At 38.3% G+C, this 26,438-nt stretch overlaps 1 long non-coding RNA gene across 2 annotated transcripts; it reads left to right on the forward strand.

Moving 5' to 3' along the window:
• The first annotated feature begins 8,684 nt into the window (after window positions 1–8,684).
• LOC135328641 (uncharacterized) lies at window positions 8,685–24,399 on the forward strand. 2 transcript variants are annotated; one of them, XR_010389598.1, is made up of 3 exons: window positions 8,685–9,096; window positions 22,002–22,138; window positions 24,353–24,399. It is a non-coding gene; the product is annotated as an uncharacterized LOC135328641 (long non-coding RNA). The 2 variants fall into 2 exon arrangements; XR_010389599.1 differs by lacking the exon at window positions 8,685–9,096 and adding an exon at window positions 17,552–17,610.
• The last annotated feature ends 2,039 nt before the right edge of the window (window positions 24,400–26,438 follow it).

The raw sequence follows: 26,438 nt of genomic DNA on the forward strand, positions 1-26,438 counted from the left end.
ACTGAAGGCGTGGAGTCCTCAAGTGCTAAAAGAGTGTTCTGATCCAGACTCATTGTCGCTGTGGTTTCCTAACCACTCTTTGAAGATCTCCCATTTACTGCCTAACACCGTTAAGGGCCAGTTCTGCTCTCATTTAGCAACCTCACTAAAAGCTACGGACATCAAAGTCACAGAAGGTAAATCCACACTAAAGAAAAGAGATATTCTTTGACTGATCACTCACCTACTGGCCACAAGTGAAGGCTAACTAACCAACAGTCAGAACAGCACAACTACAGTTACTGTGGAAGTCGATGAGCATTTTAACTACATTCAGAGTGGCAGGTTTAACTTTTTAGGTGAAATTAAAGAAACTATAAATGTTTCCTTTCTACCTTTAAATGACAAAGTAAGGCTAATAGAAAATATTTGACCATTTTTTAAATACTGTAGCCATTTTAGTTAAAAATGCAGCAAATTGAAGAATTGGATAATTTCTGTAAAATATATTTTAGGGAAAAATAAAAGACCTGACGTAGCTTTATGGACATAATTTTTGTAACTTTTCAGAGATCTTTTTCTCATAATGTGAAGTGTTCTTTTACCTTCTGTCTATCTCTGTGTTCAAAATTCTCTGAAGTTTTACATACAGGGAGTAAGATGTAAGCCCCTTGTCTGTTGGCTTTTTTACTCATAAAGCTAAGTTTTAATCTAAAATGCAAGCCATGTGAAGTGTGTCTAGGTGATTAAATACAAAGATGCACCAAGGTCTCATTTTTGGACACCTTATAGTAGATACCAGTATGAAGCTACCAGAAGAATAAGCAGGGCCAATATTATTTATACAAGAGAAGATTAGAGGGTGTGAATTGCAAAGGCGTTGTGAATAAAGAAAGAAACTAAGTATGAGAAATGATTTTGGGGGACCAGTCGCCCACATTGGACAGGTCTCCCCCATACAATCTTATCTCATACTTTAAGATTCTGATCCAGCTGTCTGCATTAATATGTTCTTCGCTGAAAGCATAGAAAGTTAAAATTAAATGAATAACCCAAGTCTCTAATGCTCAGAAATAACAATAATAATTAGAAAAAACAAACCTCATTTCAGATTCTTTCAGTTGCTTGCTGCTGGAACGGTTTTACTAAGTTAAAGTATTGCATAGAAAAAGGATGATAGATTAAAAAAAGGGTCTGTCCACAAAGGAAATACCTGATTTTTCTGGAATAGGATGTGAAATTTCTTTTGATTCTTGTGTTCTTTCATCTTAATATTCGACTTTATTTATATGGTCTTGTGGATATTGATTATTTATCTGTCACAGCTCTCTCCTCTCAGTTACTAGGTGCATTACAAACAAAAACAACATAAGACTCTGCTCACTTAAAATGAGCATACTCCCACATCACAACTATCTTTAAACTATACTTTAAATTTATTACAAATATTAAAGTAATATTAAGCTTTTTCTTTCTTTTTGTCTCCCCAAGTGGCTAGTGGGGTATCACCCCTTCCTGCCCCAAGGATTTCCCTAGGACAGGCTAGAGTAACACAGAAAGTGAGTCATTTTATACAGACCAGAGTGGAAACTAATGTTATTATGACAGGACTCTCTCTTCTGGACATACTTCACCCTACAGAGGAATAGTGTTTCCTGATACAGCATTCCTTGTCACATCATTATTTTAAAATCAACTTAATTTGTGTCTGGGCAAGTAGAGCAGATGTTATTACTGGTGCAATTAGTGACATATTAGAGGCTGGTTAAATCCACAGAGTTCCAATCCAAATTCCCCCAAATGTGGGAATGTTAAGGTTGGGAGTTTTGCTTCAAGCGAATTTCCACATTTATGGGTGACTGGTATCTCACCCATGAGAAGGAGGTTCTTGAAACCTCATGTAATATCTTTAATAAGATTATAAAACCTCAATTACACTATCATGTGTTATGATAACTTATAATGGATTAGGCAATATATACAACCCCATACAGTTATTTTTAAAATAGAGGACATCTTGGTGAATCTATTAGCTACTTGATCTGAGCAACATGTCTCCTCAGCTACAAAAATTTGTATCACTTGCTAATCCAGGTACCAAGTGTGGCATTTGAAGAGAACACATTGCGTTAAAAAAAAGTATCAATGTTTTACTTCAAACACTGAATGTCAGGGGTAACCAATAATTAAACTGTTAATGGAATTTTCTGTTTTACAGGAATAAAATATAGAATCTTATTTGCAAATTATGAGTAAACTATTAATTACAATATGAATATGAACACACAAATATAGCTGGTAGCCATGCAGTGGTTTTCACTAAGTAAGTGTGTTTAGTTTCCCTTGGTGCTATAAACTGAGATCAGACTAGACAATGAAAAACGTGACCTCCTCCGCTGAAGCGGCCCATTTCTCACTTACAGATTATGCAGCATTTTATCAAAGATTGTTATCAATTCAAGCATTCTTCCAAGGCAGAGACCTGACTTTGTCAAAGACTGGATTGCATTAACTGAAACCCTCACAAGTACCTCTTCTGTAGCAAACTCTACATTTTAGGGTCAGGGGTGAGCTTTTATTTGAGTAGGAGGAAAATTGTTAATGAAATTTTGCTCAGTGAGCTGTGTCATCCTTTATTCTTGCTGTGCTCCAGGCAGGTCCATACTGTCAAATATCAGAAGAGGCTGGAAATGAGTGACACATGTCTTCAAGACCAGAAATGACAGTGACCTTCCAGCTCCTTTTTGTGAAGGAGCAGGGGTGTTGTACATTGCTGTTAAGACCAGAAATGAACTCTGACATTTTAATACTGTTTTGTTTTGTTCTTCACTGCTTCTTATGGCAGTGGTTCAAACTCTATTCTTAGTTTCCCCAGTGCACACTCACCCCAAACCCTTTAAATTCCAGGACACAAATCCAGATTTATGTTGCAGGACAGAGGTCCTCTGATTAGCTTCATGATTTGTACTGCTGTGTGTGCTGAATACTTGAATGGAAGTAAGGATTTCCTGTGGAAGGGAAAAGAAGTTGCCATTTTATCACTATGTTTGAAATCAGAGATCATCACAGTTAATCACTTTGTTATTTTTGCTTGTTTTCTATCACTATTTTGTCTTTTTGCTGTGACAGTAGTACTGCATTCAAGTCTACATAATACAATCCATAAGAAATGAAGAGACATTTAATGGAGGTCCCAGACATTGCACCATGAATAGGGATAGCAGGAAGAAGGGGTGTGTGTGTCCCTGCTCATTTACATAGATAGAAAGACAAACAGAAGTGGTTATATCTTCCCTATCTTCAGCTTCTCAGGTCAGCATGGTTTAAGGAACATTTACAGAAGTCAAACGAAGGGGAAGATAGGTAGAACAGCCCAGGCAGAAATCTCAGACTGAGTTTGATGCATCAAGACAAAGAATATTTTATATTTTAAGATACAACGAGGCTGAAACTAGAGGAAATGTTCCTGATTTATAAGCCTTGCTTGAGTATGGCCAGCTATTGTTGGTTTGGATAGCAGCCTCCGTGAAGTTATTTTTTCACTTGCATTTAGAATTGGTGCAGACATTTCTGTTATGTGTGAGCTGTACTGCAGTTACTCTTGCTTTGATTATAGCTCATAGCTCATGCTATGAGCTGGTTCGTTCCCTCTCACAGAATCCACCTCAGACAAGAGACCAAGGTGCACACTTTATAATTAGAGGGTCCCTCCACATCTACATCATCTGTCTGGGAGTTAGGAGTTGGTCCTACATGGAAGCTGACATTCTCATATGGCCAAAATACAGGAAGCATGATCTGTCACTTATCTGAGGAAGTTCCTGTCTGACTGGCTTAATAGTTTGGTATTCATGTCTGTATTAAGACAAAGGAGTTAAGTGGATAATACAACAAGACCAAAGATAACAACTCTTCCCTTTAGGGAAGGAAAGAAACTCTGGTCCTAGAGCAAGAAATGTTCAAGGAGGTTCTTGGCAGAAAAGCCACCATGAAGCCTGTAGCTGTTCATGATTCTGCCCTCAGTACAGAAAGGGAGGAAGAGTACAAAACAACAACGTCATAAGGAAGAGTGATAGAGGAACCTTGCCAGGACTGAAAAGGCAGTATTGTGCTAGATAGCACCCATCAGTGTGCCAGCATGCATTGTGCTTACACCGAGGGTGGCTTGGTTGTGAAGTAGATAGAGATGCAATGCCCCAGGAGGGGGTACCCTCAGGTGGGCAACATCTAGGAGTGGCCTAACAGCAATATAAATACAACCAGGATGAGAACAGTAGTCCATAACGTTGTGAACAGTGCAGGATTCTGCTACAGCACAACATTTCTCTACTGGGGAAAAATCGTGAAAGCTCCAGTGCTGCTGCTGTAAAAGAAAAAGATATTTCACATAGTATTTTCCAAGGAAATGTTTGAGCTTGGAACTTTTTCTTTTCCCTATGGTTTGCCAGAGACCAGACATGTCAGGTTTTTTGTGCTTAAAATCAGGGATGTATGAGATGAAAATGGCATCCATGTGACCTATGAGGGCCACATTTGACATATGAGGGGGCATATGCCCCTTGGCATATGCCAAGTTTGGCATATGAGGGGGCACTGTTGTGAGAGCAATAAAATAATGACTGGGCTGTCCACTTGGTCTTTTAGTTGAATTTTGGTTATAGTGTATTTTAGTTATTACAAAAACATAAGACAGAATGGTATTTGGTCTTTGAAATTTACTGTAAGGAAAATAAAACACTAATGAGCAAAAACCGGGAGTGCATAATGTGCCAAAATCCATCAGATAATACATCATTTTATAACAATTGCTATGTAATTACTTGCACAAGTGTTGGATATGCATAAACAATGCAGAACACCACCTAAGAAACTGAAGTATATCAGAAGTTTCTTAAAAGCATAGAAAATATTTTGTAGCCCTCTTTTTCTCATGATTTCAAAGGCTCTGGAGTATTCTTTAGCATCTTCTGGAAAGCAGACCCTTTTCTTGAAGTATTACTTCTAGTAGCCAAGTGGGTGAAGTCCAAAGGGCAACATGACAGGACTGTGTCTGAGATTCACCTTCGAAAATCCACATTAATTACTACAACTATGTACTAAAGTAAGCTTATGCTGATTTTTTTTTCCATTTACTGCAATTAACATTCGTATATGCGATGTACAAAGACCCCTGGCATGTAACTAATCTTCACTAGGAGATCTGGCTGGTTTTAGCTTTCTGTAAGAGTTCATTTCTTTTGCAGGATTTCTTATTTATGAACAATGGCCCATTGCTTCTCAGGAGATAAGAACCAAAACTTTACTTATTTGCAATATTATGGTAGCTAAAAGTATGATGTAATGCAGCAAAATGGACCAACAAAATTATCTTAAACTTTCTGAAAATAAGAAGAAAACAAAAAGTTTTGCTTCCAGAAGATCTCCTGGAAACTCCCTTTTTTAATAAGCTGATATTTGGGGGTATAGAATGAAATGTAAATTTAGCCTTTAGAATGTAAATTTTATCCAAGTAACATCTTTTTGAAAAGTAAATTTATGTTCTGTTGATTTGTTCTTTGGTATTTGGCAAGATTGTAAATAGAACCTCTGTTAGACATGACCAGGGGGAAGTTGTAACATAAATAAAATATTAACCTAATTAAAGTATATCTTTTTTAATCTTGATAAACCTTGTGAGGTCTTACACGTAAGTGCAAAGAAGATCCAAAATAGACCCTTTTCATAGAAGGAATGGATGTTAAGATTCCCCAAATGGTCATTTTCTCATGCATCAAAAATATCTGATTATTCCTTAGTAAATATGTAGAACCAAATCAAACATGCAACAAATCTGAATTCAGCGAAAGGAGCCAAAACCAAGTTTTTATACAAACTTTGCCATTCTTACCTACACCGAGTACTTGCTGCACTATTTAAAAGATTTTGTGTTTGTTAACCATGATCTTGTCTTTAAGATAGTCTGCTAGCTCTGATAGCATTTCAGAGTATTAGAGAACCATCTCTATTCACCAGCCAGCTGACTTCTCATATATTTTCACTGGTGTGTCATTTTGCCAGCATACCACATGCTTTCACTTGCAAAAAATACTGTGCAAAATGATAGTTGCTGTCCTTGCAAGAAAATAGTGTTTGTTGCTTTAATTTTTGGTGGGAACCTGGCATTTTGTCATTTCAGCTCATCATATTATTATGCATGTAATAATGTGACATGCTTAACTGCTACCTTCAAGCTGAACATTTAATGTGGGATACACCTACAGTGTTTTTATTCCAGATAGCTGCAATCAGTCCTCAGAGCAGCTTACTCATCTGGGAAGATGAAGTCCATGGTATGCACTTTTTTGACAGGGACAAATTTGTTTTTACATATTCAGAATACATCAAAATGTGTACAATAGGACACCATCCCATCTTCAAGTGTTTCAACAAAAGAAAAAGATCACTATACGGATTATCATGTGTGTGTGAGCATGTATGTTTGTGTGTGCTTGCATGCATATAAGTGTATGTTTCTATGTGTGAGAGAAGCAATAAATATAATCTTAAATATTGCAAGGTATGTTACAGAGATGATTTGCAAATCCATTAGCAGTGTGTATGTTAAGAGTGCTGAAATTCCATGTTGTGGATACGCCAAAGAATCTGAAACGTTTTCTGAATGGAAAAAAGAACAAGATACAGTATATTTTTTTTTCTCTCCTTCTTTCTTTGCAATTAGCTTCTGCTAAATTCCAGATATGTTCAGTAATCTGCTGATCAGGAGTAATTTTAAGCATGTTGAAAATAACATGAGTGTTTATTGAATGAATATTTGTAATGAGGTGATAGTGGGAAAATGAATTCTAAAACACCCTTTTCCCCAAAATGGATTGTGGTGAACATACATGTAAATACTGAGCTTTCCAGAACACTGTTTGCAGCTGCCACTGCACTGAATTACTGAGAAATCACTGCAAAAGCTCCATGGAAGGAACATGGCAAAAGACATCTGCAGACACAGGTGTGTGAGATCTTACAGTGATTCTAATGAATTTGGGACAATTTAAACCAGACGATTCCTACCTACGTGTGTGTTTGTAGCTTGGGTAAGTATCTGCAGCTGACTATACTGCTTTGTGGGAGAGTGCTATGAAAGAGGAATAAAGGCAACAAAATATTAGAGAAGCCATGTAGTAGGAAACCAGAGTGGTTGTACAAGTCCATGGTTGTGATCTTAAGGTCACTGTTGTTGTCTTTTTGACTACTGTGATAACAACTACATTCCACGATAGACATTCAGACTCTGCATGCTTAGCTTCTGTTCAAACACATACAACCAGGCTTGGCCAATCTCATGAGCTGAGTGTGAAGTTTGCTCTGCAGCCTTCCACTTCTCTCCAGCTAGGTTTCTGCTGTCATGCCTCTGCAGCACAGCCTCACAACCACTTCTCTTTTTCTGGGAACACTTTGCAGATGAAGATCACTACAACCACTCCCACACAGTGTCACCCTCCCTTATTAGCACTGTCTCTTGCACTTGGAACTTGAGGGATCTTCTTACACGATAGGTTTTAGCTGTTAAGAATCTCGCAACTCCGTAAACAGTGACAGGTAAAGAGCAAGAAAAATCACAAGGTCACACAATGACTGTGGTCCTGGACCCAGCCAAAACTGTCTTTCTTTTGATAGTTAACAGGAAACAAGAAGGGCTACAGACTTATCGCTCTCCCCTCTCTGCTAATCATCTGAGGAAAAATTAAAGGCTACTTACAATGAGGTTTTTGTAGGACTAGGGGGAAGTCTCTTAGTTCCTGAGATTTTACATGCATATATGTAAAGTATTTTAATTGTCTTTTCGTCAGTCACTTGTGGTTGACCACATCTAACCGTTTCCAAGCGTTGGTTTATCGGTTTACCTAGGCAAATATATCCCAGCTACTTTAAGAGTAGCTGTGGATTATAAACCCGTTATGTGTATTTCTTAAGTCAGATGTAATGCTTTAGAAATAGATATAATACTTCTGAGTTATTCCCCCCCCACACACACAAATCATGTTTGATTTGGTTAATCTAGGTTGAACAGTAGATTAATACTGGAAGCTCTTTTAAGTAAAGTAGTTCCTGTATTAATGAGATCCAGTCCAGTTCAACTTAAAAAAAGATTTCTTTTCTTTTTTCTTTTCTTTTTCTTTCTTTTTTTTTTTCTTTTTGGAGAGGGAAATGCCCTCTCTCTTGTTATTAAAATACATGAGAGCAGTGAGATGATTTTTTAAGGTTTTTTTTTTTTAGCCTAATTGACTTGGATTTTGCTCATCTATGGTAGGTTATGTTTTCTCATTGTAGAAGCTTTTTCCTGGTAAAATTATTCCCTTCACTAATGAGATCCATCCTATATGACAGGAAGACAGCTCTTAAAACACCCACCGTTTTCTCCCATTCATTTGAATAGCAGCGAAGGGACATCTTTTAAAGTAATTTTTATCAGTGATATTGGGCTGAATCTCATTAATAAAGAAATGATTTTACTCAAAAGAGCCTTCACAGTTGAGCTATAACCCAGATTAGTGAGATCCAGCCTGATTATAACTTTATAAGACATTGTACTTCTGCCATTCAAAGCATGCATCAGCTATGTAGAGACCATTGATTCAGTAAAGGCTGTTTTAGAAGGGCAGATATGAAAGGTGAGGAAGGTGTCTGGAGGTGTCTTTCTCATCATAGCAATGTATCCTGAGTGCAGGAAAAAGACTTCTGCCTTTTGTATATTAAGATTGATTTTCAGTATATGTATTTTTATTTTGCAGAGCATAAGAGGCTCAGATAAGTGGAAGTGTGCTAGAACACTGCTGTCTGACTTCACCAGACATTTACATAAGCCCTAGTCAAGTACCCACTTCTCTCTAACTTTGTCTCACAAAAAACAGAACAAACATGTTGCTTGTGAAAGGTCAGCCTAAGCAAGAATGTCTCATGTTTTTGTTTTAAAATGCATTTGACTTTTTTATTTCTGCAGGAAAATGGGAAATAATTGATGAATGAGAAAGAAAATTTCCCTCAGCTAAGAGAAAATCCATGGTGAATTGCTGAAACTGTTAGTGGACAAAATAGATTTGGAATAGTTCAGCACTGGAACTGGAGGTAAAATAGTTTTAATTTGTTTCATGGGGGAAAAAAAAAGAAAAAGTGTATCCACCATAGTTTTCTTTTTAAAGGTGCAGTTTATCAAGAAATATCCTTTAAAAATGGGTAAAGATTCTGTTCTGAAATGACTTTTCACCCATGTGTTCTTTTTCCCTACTATTTCATCTTGTCATATTTTTTTCAAAAAGAGAGGCAGAGAGAAAAGGGAAGGGACAGGGAAGAAAAACATACTTTTGTATTAGATTTGGAAATTAAAAATAAAATAATTTACTTATATTTGAGATTTTTTTCTAAAACGCCCAGGAAAAATGGCATTGAAAAAAGTATGGAAGATTTCATTTTAAAAGATTTAATCTTCCATTGAAGAAAAAATGAATTACTTGAATCAAGTATTTCAAGCAGCTGTAATGGCAGATAAATATTTGGGAAAAATTGCTCATAAAGACACCCTGGAAAGCTGATACTTCACAAGTATAACATCTTCATCACCAAGACCAGCTAGCGGGGCTGCACCCATTTATTAACTTTGAGGCACTGTAGAATCAGCATAGTAGAGAGCTGGGAATACTTGCCTTTTTATGTTAGGCTGTATTTGGCACACAGCTTAGGTGCAGTTGCCTTTTTGGATCGTAAGGAGTCTGCTTCTCTGATAGGACAGTTCCACCCAAGTTTTATACTTACTGCAGTCAGTGTATATACTGCACACTGAGGGACAGAATTCAGCTAACTAACAGGTAACTCGAAGAGGTATTTCAGAGCAGTTGTAGAAAGTCATAGAAGCAGTTGAAGTGCATGGTGCAAAATAAAATATAAGTGTAAAAAGAGAACATTTCAAATGGATCTGTATGAGTAACTATTTTCTTGACACTACTGCACCAAGAACAGAGGCTTGCAATAGAGACCTTATTTTGTTTCCACAAGTCGTAACTCTGATATTGTGAGACTTTATATGAATGGCCTCATTTTTAGATATTGGCTCTCAAAGATTTTAGGAAATAGAGCTGAAAAATTTGTATCAGCCTTTCTCAGGGCCAATAGCTTTCTCTCTACAACTTCTCTGGTTTCAGTTCCCCATTAAAAGAGCTAGGGACCTATTTACTTTGCTTGCACATTTGTTTACCTTAGCACATAGTATGAATTCACACCATCCCAGTATGGTAGCATTTTTTTCCCGCCCTGTTTTTGCACAGATACGAATACCTGCCCTCAAATGTGAGTGTAAGAGTGAATTGGACCACTTCTATGAGGAGCTGAGTGCAGAACCCCGCTACCAAATTAGACTGAACTATGTCCTACTCCAAACTGGCAATCTGTATGTGAAATAGCATGGCATCTTGCCTGAATATTAATGGGCAGTTAGCAAACAGCTGAACACTCTCTGTTGTCCTCAGTGAAGATGAAATAGGTCACCATACCACTGAAAGGAAGCAACGTAAATCTTGCTTCTATTCAGATCAACTAATGGGGGATATAACATAAGAGAGAGATCCGAGCACCTTACTGATTTCCCAGGTACCAGGCAACCTCAGTTTCATACAGAATTCACTATGTTGGCACTTAATTTGCAATAAACTTGGTTAGCACAGGGAATGCTGAATGCACTTGATAACAGCCAGCTTGCAGAAGCCAACAAACTATAGCATAGCTGGGTGCAGGAAATAACACCAAGAAGGCATATCAAAAAGAAGAGGTGATATATTAGCTCTTGTCTACCCTTCTGTCTGTTGTAGCTGACTTCTTATTAGCTGTTTTCCTAGGAGCAGCTGTGTCTAGCCTGAACCACAAAGAGCTGCATCAAGCTGGATTAAGGCCTACTATTATTAAGCACAGCAAACTTAAGGAAGGGCCACCATTAGCCTACCAAAGCCTTGAACAATATTTTGAGAGTGCTATCTTCACAGACATGCTCTTTACCTTGAGATATAGCTGCTATTTGAAACCTTATGTGAACATGGATGGCTGAAAGACCAGGGTGCACACCTGGGAAAACTTCAGCAGAGGTTATAATAGGGGTAGATCACAGAAGGGAAGGAAGGGATTGGTGGGCTTGAGGTGTTAGGTAGTATTACAGTCTGCAAGGGGAAGAGATTAGGCGAAAGATATGGAAGACTTTGTAGTTCAAATAGACTGCATATGAATAAGCATAGGCAGTGGGTGACTATGGTGTTGTGTGGCACATCAGCTCTAGCATTGGGGTTAGTCACTGAATAGTTTGTTACTTGTATAGCAACACTTCTACTAACATGTTTCTGCTCTGAAAACTGCTGTGTAGCATAGCCTATGCTCTGTGGGGAATGTGCAGTCTTTGCAGGGGTTTTCATAACTGCCTGATTCCTTCCGGGAGGGTGAGACTCTGTTTGCTCTACTATACTAACCCCTTCTGCTCCGTCTGCACTATGGCTGAAGGATTAAGCTAGTCTTGTCCTGAATGCCCTCCATGACTTATAAACAAATTAAAATTGACTCAGGTTATTTATGGATGGTTCAGGTTATTTTTGTTATGAGCTTTCATTTCTTAGGTGAGAATTTCTGTTCTATATAGAGTTGCTACCCCATAGTAATAAGCTGATTCCTCCTGTAGTGAGCTGCACATACCCATGTGTTTTGCAGAAGCGACCAGGAGTAGCCGAGAAGGGCTGTGGCAGTTCAGAAACAGAGCATGTTTAACTGAAGCTTGCATAGCACCTGCTGGCTTTATCAGCTCCTCCCTTCAGTGCACAGTAAATTCACTCACGCATTAAAAAGTGAAGTGTAATATTCTGCTGCCTGGTCTTCTTAGATTGCAATGTCTTTGTTCATTCTCAGTCATTGCTGGAATGTGCCAAGCAATGAAATGTCAGTCTTTGAAATATAGTTCTTAGGAAAATTTTTCCTCTTAAGTTTAACTTCACCTTATAATAATATTTAATGATGTCCCACTTGCTATTGTTCCCATTTTGCTTCTATCAGCCTTCATTATGAATGCCATGTTGCATCTCAACCCTTCTGCCTCTGGAACTCATGTCAATGCCAGTATGTGGATATTGCTAAATACAGAGAATGCATAAGAATCAATTCAGCCAGCACTCCTCCACTTTCTCCGAATTCATTGTGTCACCTCTGCCTCCAGTGGCCTGTCTTGAAGAGCCCCTAGGTAATTCTTGAATGCATGGCACTGCTGCCCCCAGGCTCCCTACAATGCAGTTGTGCAAAGTACCCGTTCTTTTGTATGCATGTGAGAGTATCTGTAAGCCAAGCAAGAAGAAAATGCCTGATATTTTCATGAGCATATAAACATTTGATCCAGAGGGAAGGTTCACATTTTCCACCTCTGCTTTTTATAGTGGAAATTTTCACCTCTGGGCTAAATAGTTATGTTGTTGTGAACCTGCTGCAGGCAGTAATTAGGAGTGGAGGAACCTTAAAGGCCAAGGTTGGGTGAGTATTCTAAAAGACTGGACATTAAGCTGAAATCTGAATTGTTTTCAGCAAAGAATCTCAACACAGAGCAGCACTGTGACCCTTTGTGCTGCCCAAGCCTACAAATCCCATGAGGTATTTTCATTCCCACCTACCTACTTTTCAGCCTGCTAATGTCACAGTGGGTGATAAAGATCTTCTATCAGAGAGTCAGAAAATGAATGCAGGAAATGTTAAAAAGGGTTTAATTCCTCACCTTCTGTACCCTTCACAGTTTTAGATTTCTGATGCAAATAATGTCAATCATAAATAGGAATAGTAAAAAGAAAACAGTATTAGGATAAGTGACATCAGTCCCAACAGAGGAGGGCTCTGGGAGATGTTCTTAACTGTCTTAAAATCCAGCAACATACTCCCCATTTCTGTAGTCTGTGGCTGGTGACTGGTGTACTATAGTCAGTACAAGCTGTTTCTGAAGAGTTTGCAGATCCATCATTTCAAGGAGGAGCAAAAAGCAGAAAGGGGAAAGCACAATGCACTTTCTAACACTTTAGCTATATTAATCCTCATTCCAGCTATCTCTTTTGAAGAATGAAAACATTCTTATGAGGCTGTAGGATGATTTTCTACATTTCTTAGACCCCAGTCCTGACTCAGGACTTTTGGAACCTTTGGACCTTTATGATTCGTGCCTTTCTTCATCACAGCAGATGAAGTTACACTAATTACCAATTAGTTTACTCTGGTTTCCACTAGTGTTTTCCTCAGTCCATGAGCAAAAAGTGACTAAACACATTAATTCCATTGCCTTCCACATCTGGAAGGTTAGGTTGTACTTTGTTAACAAAAGGAATTTTTACTTTATCTGAGAGAAATTAGAGACCCCCCCCTTTTTTTTTTTTTTTTTGGTAATCTTGATAAAAACAATGATTAACAACTGCCTGGTTAATGGAGATTAAAAAGCTCATTTAAGGTCTAATGGAAGTTAACAGGGTTCCTTTTACTAATGTTTCTAATTGATTCTTGATTTAAGTGGTAGCCATTCTTTTAAGTGGCCTGTTATTGAAATGGACTTCTGGTAATAAAAAAATGGACATTAAATCTTTGGGAAACTTTCATGTATAAATCTGCACTTGAGCTGAACAATTATTCTAACTATTGATTTATCAGATCACATGTGTAAAAATCTGTAAAATATAAAGAACAAAGAAACTGTCCCAAGTTACATATTCTTCACACCTTTTTCTAGATTCTACCCACTATGAGAATCAAAGGCCTCTGCCCAACACTTTGCTTGCTAATGCAGATGCCCTTACAAGTTGCAGTATATTTGTTCTAACTTTTGAATGTTTGTTGAACTTTTAAAGATAGCTTGCAACTTTTAGCCAAATTAATTGCTCTACAACATAGTTTTGGAATTATGAAGTAAAGAGTTGTGAAGCTCCAACTAGTAAGTAAGGGAACTTTCATGGGCAAGCTACTACACGGAGCAGTTCTGGTAATGATGATTCAAGGCAGATGCTACCAGTAGTATGAATACATTTCTGTATACAATAGATATAATACTAATTAGGGATTCAGCCTCATCATGCAGTTGATATTTTGACCCCAGCTTCTATGAAGCTTACCTGAGACATGAATCCCTAATATTTTTTATCCACCTACTCAGTTATAATTCCTTGTAAAAATTATAGTGTGTTTCTATTCATACTGTTATGAATATAATTTTTATATATTATGTTTGTTTATATAGTAGTTGGCTTTAAAGAAAAAGATCATTATACTAGCATGAAAAGCCAAATCTTCAGCTGTTATATAAAAATAACACTGGCTTTCAGTGAACTCCCTTGATTTATGCCATTTGAGGTCCTGGACTGAAGTGTTTTGCAGGCCTTTGTTAACATTACTGACTCTTGTGGAAGCATGGGAACATCCTGTAATACTCATTGCAGTGATTTTGGAGCAGAAAGGAGACGGGACTACTAGAAGTAATATAGAGGAGACCAGGTAGTGATGAACGCATACAATTCTCATGTGCTTGCATGCCAGCTAGCAACACAAGGCTTAGACATCCTACAGTTTCCTAAAACTGAGGCTTGAATGACACAGCATGAAAAGCTGATGATTGTGCTACAGTGTTTTTTTGATTTGATTTTCATATGCTTTTTCTTCTTGTGTGTAATTTGTTCAGAAACATGTTTTGGAAGAAAATCTGTCTTATCTAGAATTAGTCTGAAGGATTTTGTAGTGATGTCCATGATACCAGCTCTAACTGCTTTACTTAGTGATCTTCAAGTAAATGTAATCACACTAGGAGAATTATTTTATGTAGAGATTATATAGCTGTTTAGTAAAAAAGTAGTTTGCTGCTTGTCAAGGAATAGTTGGAATTGTGATGTTGACTGTGGAGAAGGCTGCCCAAAAGGTAAGGAGGAATAAAAACAGTATTTTAGTGCCATCAAACTACCGAAATGATTCAGATCAGTATTACTCTTTGATTAATGTTAGATCAGTATTAGTCTTTGTTTAATGTTAGTGGTTCAAAAAAGGAAGGCAGTAGCTCACTGTTTAGGTGAGACATTTACTAAGAGCACTAAAGTGGTCTCCCCGGTTGATATTGCCTGAGAAGTTAGATGCGCTGGGTGATGCAATCAGAAATCTTCCTTGCCATGGTGTAATCCCCCTCCAATGTCATGGCTACTTCCAGTCCACTACTGACATTCACCAGCATATGAAAATGAATTAGGCATAACATAATATGAGGCAAAGTGGAAAGCCGTGGGGCAGAGTGTTGGAGTCTCCGACCTCGTGAGGTCCCTTCAGCCATGTTTCCGTGCAAGGAATATGTGGACAGCTGGGGAGATGAGGGGGAAGGGAAGGAAACTGCTTGAAGGATTTGTACATATGCAAACTAATGCATGGGTAGAAAAAGCCGTATGGAGCAATGTGTATAAGAAATGGAAAAGAGGTGAAAGCAGCAGGACCGAAAAAAAGCTTAAAAACCTCAGAAGTCAGAGATGAGTTAAAAAAAGAAATACCCCATTTGCATAAGCAAGGTTTAAAGTAAGGGAGGGAGGAAGTGCAAAATAGTAGTCTGAGAATAGCAGAATTCCCCCTTCTTCCCTGCCAACTGTTTCCTTCCTCTTTGCCGGTGTAATGAGAGCTCACCCTCTAGGTATTTCAGTCTCATTTAGCCACTGTTGGTATGGCCACATTACAGCTAGGAGCAATTGTCTGCCCTGTTTTTCCTAACCAGGCTAGTAAGTGCAAACACAATGATTTTCTTTACTTTTTAAAATGTATCGAAGTCAGAAGATCCTCCAACTGTATGAGACTCTCATATTTATGTGAGAATATTTGGGGAAATAAAAGTGGCTATGTAGCTAGTTATAATTATGTGATTGTAATTGCTAAGGATTTAATGCTTGCATATGCTGTACATTATGACCATGTATAAAAACATTTTAAAACAGCTGAATCTTTCAAAGTTCCCAGGCAGCATTTAAGAATTATTATTAAGGTTATTTTACACCAGATAAAGCTGGGACAAAAAAGGGAATTAAATAGCTTATATACATATACCTATCACCAGGGCCACTGGTTGTGTTCAAGATAACCCCCCCAGTTCTTAATTTCCATTTTCCTTCTCTAACCATGAGTTCAGATGACTGACTGACATGTTCTTTGTATGCGATATAATAAAGACTATGGTGAAATCTTCTTGTTTCCTCTTAGAGGATAATGTGTGATACCATGGCAATGACAAGCATGAATGAGATGCCAACATTTGGCACTCTTTGGTGAGCAGTGAAAATAACATTATCAGTGAGAGGTGTCCAGGAGCGTTAAAGAGTAACCGAATCAGGACAAGTTCATGTCTGAGTCAACATCAACTTGATAGAATTGCTGCTTTTGGCAGTTCATGTCGACAATTAGTACAGTGCCCTTATTGTGTGTGTGAGGGACTTGAGCTCCTTTAGTGGACACAGAGTACAAAAGCCAAGGAAACAGCTGCTGGGCACATAAATGTCTTGTTGGAAAGATATGAATATATTTAGAAAGATAGATTTGTGTTGCTGGCCTTAATCCCTTGCCTTAAGTGTCTTCTTACTGATGGTCAGAGATAGCAGTGCAACTGAAAAGAGGGAAGCATTTCTGACTGGCTAGTGTACATCAAGTCCCATACACGTACTGACTGAATTCACGTTACTTGTCACTTGATACAGTTATGAGATCTGAATGATTTTCAGTCACTTCAGTGAAGGCTGTATTTGAAACCTGGTCCCAAAGCCGCAAGGCAAGTGTATTACATACCTGTCAACTAGCAAGGCTTGCCAAAATGAATCTACTCATATGAACACATGATCATTATTGTTGTTCACACTGTGAAACACTATACACTGTGACAAAAGTAAAAAGCTAAAGGATTATTATGCTAGACAGTCATATACTAAATATATTTATTGTGGATAAATGAATACTCCTTTTATAAGAAAAATGTGAGCTTTTGATAAATTTCTAATATTGAAAAACGTGAGATCAGCAATTTAGCAAAACTTGACCTTTTCCTCTTGTAAAGAATAAGAAAATATTTATATTTCCTGTTTGAACAAAGACTTTTGTGCTCAAGAATACTAAATAATCCACACAGCAAGCACAAACAGAAGCAACTGAGTTCAGCTAGCAACTGGACTATAGAGGCCAAATTTCTTCACATTATTTTAAAATACTTAATTGCTGATCAGATCCAAGTTATAACTGTCTTACCAGTTAACAAAGCCCAGCCAGTATCACATCAGGGGATTGTATATTGTACTGCATGCATTCTCTAGGTTTGCATGAGAAGGATGGATGAGTGAGTTGGCAAAGGCTGACAAGAAGTTCACTGAAAAAGAATTGAAACAGCTCCTTGAAATGGAATTCGGAAATGTACTTTCTTATATGAAACTCCCACAGGACAGAAGGGAATCTGAGGGTATAGAAGAAGATTTAGAAGTTAGTTCCACTGTCAGTTCTAGAAAATTGACTCTGTCTTCCAGGTGTCTTCAGTGACCAAGGACTAAAGAGCTGTCAAAGATTCCAGCTAGCCAAGTAAGAGCTAATGAAATAGAGGTGGGTACCAGGTTCTCACACAATGTTAGTTGATTGCATCTCCAAAAACTTTACTATGAGCAGAAAAGTACCAAATGCTTTATAATGCCTCAGACAGAATACTAAATGGTGTTTTAAGATCTATACTGCAAACTAATTCAGTAGTAAGCACAATGTTGCTTTATCTGCAAAGTGCAAATCTACTTCGTACAATTTCCTCATGTGTGTTTTATTAGTCTGAAGACATATCACCTTCCTCACCTGGGAAAATATGAATGTTGCAACTAATTTAGTTCACTAAGTTTCCTACTTGTTAAGTCTTGTTATTCTATACAATGTCCAGGTATTAGAAGCATACTTTTTTTCTGGAAGGAGAAAGTAAAAAGAAATCTAGCCCTTACTATTAGAAGACAGATTATAAATAGCTGTGAATAGTCATGTTTGAATGACATCTGGTTTGAAGGACAACTTGAAAAAAATATCCAATACTGCTAACATCCTCAAGAGAAAGCAATGTTTCTGTGTTAGAATGTCTAGTAATTACTTTAGAAGATAGGAATTATACAGCTTGTAAATTTAGTAAGCATTGTGCATGTGCAAAAGCTGAAGTGGTCTCTGAATTGCCAGTTTAAGGATGCAATATGAGACAAATAAGAAACTATTATTTCTGATCATATAAATATTATGTCTTCCTTTCCATTCTGTAAGAGAAAATTTCACCAGTTTTTCTGATTCAAACCTCCTATTTTAAAGGAAAGTTGTTCACCTCATGATCATGGCTCAACAACAGCTCTCTTGGCTTCCATGGTTTTCTTTGATCTTATACCAGATTATGCTGACTTCTTTGTATCTGAACTAGACTGAACGGGCAACAGTGCCTGATTAGCTCCTCTTTGGTTGGGCAGAGGTATGGACTGCTTCTCTTCTGTAGCTTTTGACATCATGGGACACAAGTGGTTACTGAAGGAGATTTTCATTAAGTTTAGACATTCTTCTGAGAAGAAAAGAGCTGGATTATTTTCCAAGTAGTTAGTTCTCCTCTCTGTGACCTTTCCTATTCAATCGACAGTGTTGTTTATGTTAAGCTACGTACAGGGGCTGAGAGACACAACAGACAAGGGGCTACCAAGGTTGAAAAACTAGTATTCAGTCCTTCATTTTCTTTTGCATAAGACTTGTATTTTAGTCTCACATCTTTCTGTATTCTTAAGTGATATGGGCATTTGGATAAAGACATGTGCTTATAACTCCTCTAGAGAACATGAAAGTGGTGCCAGCTGGTAATTGGATGGATGAGGTGATTTTCTGTACTTTGGTAGCGAGTGCATACCTACCTGATGCCAAACTGGTCTACAGCCTCACTTCCTTCTTGATTCTTTTTGGATCCCATATAGTCAAGTAGTGACACATGAGCTGAGCTCTTCTCACACTTCTTGTCATTCTGCGATAGGAAAAAAAAAAAATGTTGACCTTCCACTCCGCCATGTAACTTGTGATGACTGTGTATGAATTAGTCATCTTCCATCTCTGCTACTGCAAGGTTTTCTATGCAGTATCACACTGCTTGTGAGAGCTGCTGCTACTCTGGCCCATAATACTGCCAAAAACTGTTTGGGGAGTAATTTGCTTTTGAAGCCTTGGACAGTTGTTCTTATCCACCGCCCCCCCCCCCCCAAAAAAAAAAAAAAAAAAGAAAAAAGAAAAAGAAAACACAGAAGAAACAGTGGCAGAACTTCTTCAGACACTTTCATTCTTGAGCCTTTTGCCTGTTTAAACTGATTCTAAATAATTTCAGTGTTTGGTGTAATTATTCTTACCTCCTCAGAGGGTTGGCTAAGTATCATTTTACTTTCCTGTATTGTTTTGGAAAAAAGGACAGCTGACTGATAAGTCTTTTTTTTTACTTAGAATTGGTGAAAAGATATATCTATATAGTACAGATGAGAGTGAATCCTCCAAATTTTTAACATATTGATTTAATATGTCTAAACAGATGAGTGATCACTGTGGTCATAAGAACTCTGTACATGGACCTAATCTATCAAATATGTACATAAGATTACCTTTTTATCTTTCAGAGGTGAAATATCAGACTGGTCTTGGGCTTGAGGTTGGCAGGGGAGGAGGGGAATGGGTTACAATTAGCTGCTGTTCACCATTGATTTTTTTTTCTCCTCATCTTTATAAATATTTCAGTGACTTTTTTTTGTCCGTTTGCATTTGTACCTTTGAAGAACTATATTTAGGACTAGTGGATTTGTGTGGCAAAATCAGATTTAAAACTTTTATAAATAAACATCCTGAAAACTTCAAAGTCTCACCATCTATATATTGTGCTAGACATGTCTGTGAAAGGGGAGAGAGAAAGAGTAAAACTAATAAATGATTTAAGAACACGAAATGATTTTAAATTGGTCCAGTCAACAAGGAAAGCTGGAATTTTACCCAAGGTATTTATCACATAAGTATTTCAGATTTCTCTTACTTCTACAGGCAGCTTCTCTTAGTCACCCTGTTATCAATATATTCCTTTTGTTTGTGAGACAAAAGGCTTTCCGCTATTATTTAACAGGTTTTATTTCCAAAGAAAAATCCTACGTGTCCTCTCTCCCTTCATACATGCACAATCTGTATGGGGAAAGCTTTTACTTAGTTTTTTTTATTTCACATTTACTAATAATATGCTTCTCAGAAAATGCAGGTGCTTTTACAGCATCATACAAGTGGTATGTTTTGAAGGAGCAATATGTAGCTTGTTGCCCTTTGTTGTAAATTTGCGAGGAAGATAGATTATAGCATCAAGATGTTTCTCTGTGCATAATAAACTAGAGAGGACAAAGTTCATGGCTGAGAATTGTGTGGGATACAAGTGACTACCTTCACTACAATCAATTATTAGGATGATTATATTGTGTCTGGAGAATATGATGCTAATGACTAGCTAACGCTTAGAATACACACTCTTGACTTGAAAACCAATGACAGTTAAATGCAGCAAGGAGAAGGGCCTATAAGTTGAGCTAGCAGTTCTCTAGTGTTGATAATGAATAATTAAAAATAACAGTCTTTATGTAAGGCCTGACAGTATACATGTCCTTTAAGTGTATTCTGCTTTGTAAAGAGCTTGGCACAATGACAGCCTAAGAAAGGCATCCTACTGGATCCTGTACAGAAACAGCACAGGAAAGCAGGGAGTTAAACACCCTCGCTGTTGGGAGGGCCTAAGCAGGATTAGCTATGTACTTATTGCTAACCTTCTACTCCTCCGTCTTCCAAACAAATAAATAATTGAAACCCATTACCTCTTTTAGGGGGTTTGCTCACATGCTTTCTATATTCACATCAAAGCAGAGATCAGTGTCAAAGAGGCAGCCACATTTAGCTGAGTCTCTCGGAGACTACTGATTAATTAGTTTTGCATTTTGGAAGTGCATCCAAAGATGTTGTAAAATAGTGTTTGTTTTTGCTTTTGCCAAAACTTGTTTAGGAGTGCTCTGGAGGATGACGGTGATGTACTCAAGATGGTTGTGAAAGAAAAGGGCAGTCAGTTCAGGTGTGCGCGTGCCAGCATTTTTTTTCTTCCCCGTATGAAGTTTCTGCACCAGTTTTCAGAGGAGTGACTAAATGAAACAAACGCTGGTATTAATAGATGGAGAAAGATGGGGTACGAATGGACAGTCCAGCATTTCCCTTAATTGAGACAGTATATAATGAAACGTACGCAGAGACTAACAATTTCAGATCTTAAAAAAACATGCTGACTTTGATGAGGAAGACACAGGGGCTGTAAATCCTGCATAAAATGTTTCCTTTCAAAAGTTGTCAGGCCCCACTTCTTGCATGACGTTTTTTTCTCTCTTTTTTTTTAACTGAAGTATGGTAATATGATGTATGTGGGGTACTCAGTTATGGCAAATACTGCCTACAAAAGTGTGCTTCATACTGTTATTTGCCTTTCTGTCTCTGTCTATATCAACTCCACATGCTGCTCTGGTGGCCTGCTTTGTACTTAATATAACTTGTCAAAACACATCTATCAGATATATGAAAAGGCAAACCTGGGTGGCCAGACTAGTCCAAGCCTGGCGTGGAGTGCATTTTACCAAGACCACAGAAATCTCTTCTCCTCCATGAGATTAAGATGAAAAGCAGAGTTCATTGTTGTGCAACCAGATTTTAAAATAATTACACACACGCTAGTGCATTAGTAGGCCATTTGTGTTTATTTGAATCCCACATACTGTACTTTTATGTGGATTTTAAGTGATTTTTAAAGCTGTCAGTACAAAAAAAATTTAAAAAGTGATGTTACCACTTGTTCTAGGCTGCCTTTTTTTTTTTTTTTTAATCCCTTCCTTTATTTGCTTCTGCATACTGAGCTGCTATCATCCCAGCACCTTATCTCTTTCCAGGAAAGAGGGTATGAGGTTCCCTTTGGCAACTAACTGACAGGCATCTGGCTCTTCTTTGAACTATGACCAGTGCCACTGGAATACCTTACATCTCTGAAGTGCTCAGTGTTCACCCTCTGATAGTCTGGGAGCTTGAGGTATGTGCTGTAAAAAAGAGCTTGCTGTTATTAACATACCTCTGGAAACAGAGTGGAACATACTTGTTGATCCAGAGGTATCTGCTTATGCTCCCAGCACCCTTTCATCTTGAATGTATATTGCTCTGCAGTATGCAAATATGCTTGGTTGTTAGTCCAACATATCCCCTTTTTTTTTAGATTTTTACGTCAAATTCCAAGATTAAAATTCCTTTTGGGGGAATCAAAAGTGCTGAAAACATTTAAAAAACCCTCCCTGCAGAGCTCCATTTGCAACACATTGTGTTTGCCTACTAAGCACACAAGTAGAAGAAACTATTTTAAACAAGACTCTCTAAAGAAAATTTTCCTTGGATTTCTCAAAACAACCTGCAGGAATCATGTCCCAAATCCCAGTTTGTGGGCTGAAAAATCACTTCCTCTCCCACCAACATGGGATGCAATCATTCTATAAAAGTGTTGCAACCTGGGATCCCCTTGGAAGTGAAAAATGTGCCAAAGAATGGCCATGAAAATATATTGACATTTTTATCCTTTTAAAGCAGTTATTACACTTGTATTCAGAGAAACGCCTGAAGCAGGACAGTTCAGCACAGCTAGAATCCTTATGCTCTTAGCTTTCCACAGTGTTTAAAGGTAATTTCTCGGTCTGCAGAGTGAAAAGCATTGAAAAACGCTGAGTTTCCTTAAGAAAGGTAACTCCTTCCTGCAAGGCAGATGTATACTGAAGTTCTAGATGCTGGAGGGAGAGAGGATGCCGGGAGCGCAACGGTACACAGCAACACTTCAGAATAGCTCCACATTCTCCCAGCTCACTGGGTGGCTTCAAAAGTTGCTTGTGAAGCTAGTGACTATCACTGAGTCCTCTATGTGTGTGTGTGGGGGGGGATAAAGAAGGAAACTGGGGGCATGCTGCCAGTATCTTTAATGTCTATATATTAACCCCACTGGGGAACAGCAATGCAAATGAGCTGCTTGGGAATGGGTTGCTGGATGTCGTTCTAGTAACACCACAAATAGAAAAATAGATACTTGGAGGTAACTTTTTAAAGTTTAGTGGAGACTTTTTAATGAAGTGGAGTGTTGCTGGCTGTACTGGCACTGCGAGAGTCAGCGGCAATCATCTTTTTTCTTATAACCAAATGCGCTGAACACAAGCTGGTTATTGCAAACACAATTATTCAGTAATTGGATAAGCCTAAAATATCTTGGATACATCCTTGATCCAAGAGCTGGCAGCTTATTGATTATATCATTGTTTGGCAAAGAGGCCTGCAGGCTACAGGACTCATAAGATCCATACCCAGAGCAGACTGCTGGACCCACTATCATAGAAAAGGCTCCAAGTTACTGATTCAACTACATTGTTGGAGAACTGGCACAAAGCCTGCTAGGCGTAGACACAAAATGCTTTAAAGATCTAAATATTAAAGATCTAAACACTAAACAAGAGCTGTGTAACAGCATTCTTGCGAGGCTTGCCTGCCCAGGAACATGTAACAGCACAGGATGGCGAGGGAAAGCGTTGCAGGATTGTGTGGCACACTGGGGCACTGCTGATACAATTGCTTTTGTCCAATGTCAGCATCAGGACCAGTGTGATGACTCAATGAAAACCTCTGCTGAGCTAAAAAAGGCTCAGCCTCTCCTCCGATTTCCCATTTCAGGGCAAAGAAAACATAAAAACGTTAGCCCTAAGCTCAGGCAAGTGAGTGTAAGATCAGCAGTAGGGTAAGGAAGAAGTAGAGTGGATGAAATGTAGTCCTTTTCAGACTAATGTCATACAGAACACTTCTCTTAATGGAAAGCATAGCTAAAGATGAACAATAGCTAGGTAATCCGCAATCTGCTTTGGGAAGCTATTATTACAGCTTAATATGAAATTAGATAGATGTGAACAGGTATTTTCTGAGGTAGCCCCTAAAATTACCTGGTTTAGTTAAGCTAAATACATATCTAAGCATCTTTGCCAGATTTATTTTCCCTTTATGAGTAAGGGAAGATAGCTCAATTTCAACAGATATTGAGGATATCTAATTACAAGCACACATTTTGTTACCTGAGGCAGTTGACAGGATTTTAAGTCCCACCTGTGTAAGAACCTCAAAAGATTCAAAGAATGGGCTCAATTTGGATAAAAATTCAAATGCCTAAGCAAAGTTTATCCAACAGAGTACTAACTGAGTGTCTTTCATATGCCTTTATTTACTCTAGGCTCAGATCTCAATTACGATATGTGAACACAAGTGAATGGGTCTCCTTCTCAGGTAAGGTACAGTCCTCAATATGAGTAAGGTTGGCAGAATCAGGATTTTAGCATGATGGCTGAAAACTGATAATAGCACAGATTCAGCTGACTGTTGTAGTGATACAGGCCTATCATGCTGTAGTTTCAGTAAAGGTTTCTAAGCTTTAATCATTCTCTTCCAGGCTGTAGATTCTGACTTACTTGAAAGGGGTGATCTTCCCCTGAGTGACTTGTCTGGTTACATCTGTGGTACCTGACCTACTTTGCAGCACTTCCCCTGGTACCACCTCGTCATCTAATGTCCCATGAAAGCACTCAGAATCGGAACTCACTCCCAATAAAGACCGATAATTAAATAAAAATAAAAACACATTTGACAGCCCACAACAAAGGCAAATCTCAATGGCTTTTGCATGTGTTTGCCTGCTGAATCAGACAGTAGTTCCTGTCCCCACAGTGCCGCAGGATGATGGATCACCAAAATGACAAAAATCAGAATAGTGTTTTGCACTGTATTCTTTTTCCTCCCTGGAATCTCAGCAAACATCAGACACATTAATTAAATCTTGGTGTTTTCCTGAGGTTCACTGTTAGACCCATTTAACAGGTGGGTAAACCAATGCACAGAAGTGTTGTGACTTGCCTTCTCTGAACTTTACACCCACTTTGGGTCAAGATGCTCCAGCACTTCAGGCTTCATTTAGAACAACTCCATCATGTCTTTAATGGCAGGCAATTTCCCTTCCTTTAGGATGAATCCTATATCCTCCCTATCTGCAATTTAAATATCATGGCAGATGACTGAGTCAATGGTAAAACTCCCATTGAGTTTAAGAAGTATGCTTTGAACATGTAAAGATATGAGATTTAGTTCTGAAAGACTTGTGTGCTTGAAAGCACTCCTGTTTTCCCCTCCACCCCAATGTTATTAACCAGTTTAATAGCAAGTTTCACCCCTCCCTGTAAACCTTTCCTCTCTCAGGTTTCCATCCACTTAGCACAAGACCACGTTGCATTTGAAAAGGAAAGGTTATTGCCATATTTACACAATACACAATAATATCCAATGAATCTTGAATCCTGTCTTAGACACTTCAACTTTCCTAACCGGTGAGTTCATGTTGCAGCAAAAAAGAACATTCTTGTGCAGGTGAGTTTACTAGACTTCCACCTGTACCTGACATGATAACCAGCAGACCCCGATTATGTCTGCTGATTGCAATCCCGTGGCACCTACCAGTAGAAATTACCCTAAGCTTTCCCAGCTTTACAGACTTTCCTATAGTGATGCCATTCTACTAATCAGGAGACAATACAGTAGTGTGTGCCCACAGTCTGGGAGCTGCAATCAATGGCGCACATGATTTCAAAAGCCATATCCCAGCAGCTTTCTCACCAGTCACAAGTGTGTGGGGAAAAGTCACATCCCCTTAATCAAACAAATTAGTAAGGTAGATAAAGGAGATTTTATTTCCGTTCAGCGCCAAAATACTGAGGACATTGGCACTTCCATTCTCCTTCTGTTGTCTTTTTGGCTCATTTTTCCGTGCCCAGCATTGGCGGATGGCAGACGCCAGTTTCAGCTAACAGCCTCTTGGACAGTGCCTAGGACATTTTCCGCAAAGTAGATGGGGGAAGGGGAGAAGCTCATATGTTGCTGTGTTACCCTTCTCCGTCCCTCCGGGACTGGCTCTTGTTCTATCGTGGACCTGAGAGGCTGCCTTTTCACTCAGTTGATTTAATTTAATTAGCCTCTGTGAAGCAGAGGCTTAAAGTTGCTAAACCAAAGCTCACAAGAATCCAGTTGACAAAATGCAAGGCACAAAATCAAAAGCTAATTTTTTGCAAAGTTCACTTGTGGACCAGCATGAAATATATGGTAAAGATCAAAAAGTCTTAGACATTTCTCAAAAATACGAGGCTTCAAAGACAGAGTAATTTAACTTAATTCTGAAGAGCATGAGCAGACCCGCAATAAAGAATTAAGTCTTGTCTCTGGTGTTTCAGTAAGATTTTCAGATATGTGATCCTGTAATTCAATAGAATACTGCA

This window comes from Dromaius novaehollandiae, chromosome 5 (genome assembly GCF_036370855.1).
Source record: "Dromaius novaehollandiae isolate bDroNov1 chromosome 5, bDroNov1.hap1, whole genome shotgun sequence".
NCBI lineage: Eukaryota > Metazoa > Chordata > Aves > Casuariiformes > Dromaiidae > Dromaius > Dromaius novaehollandiae.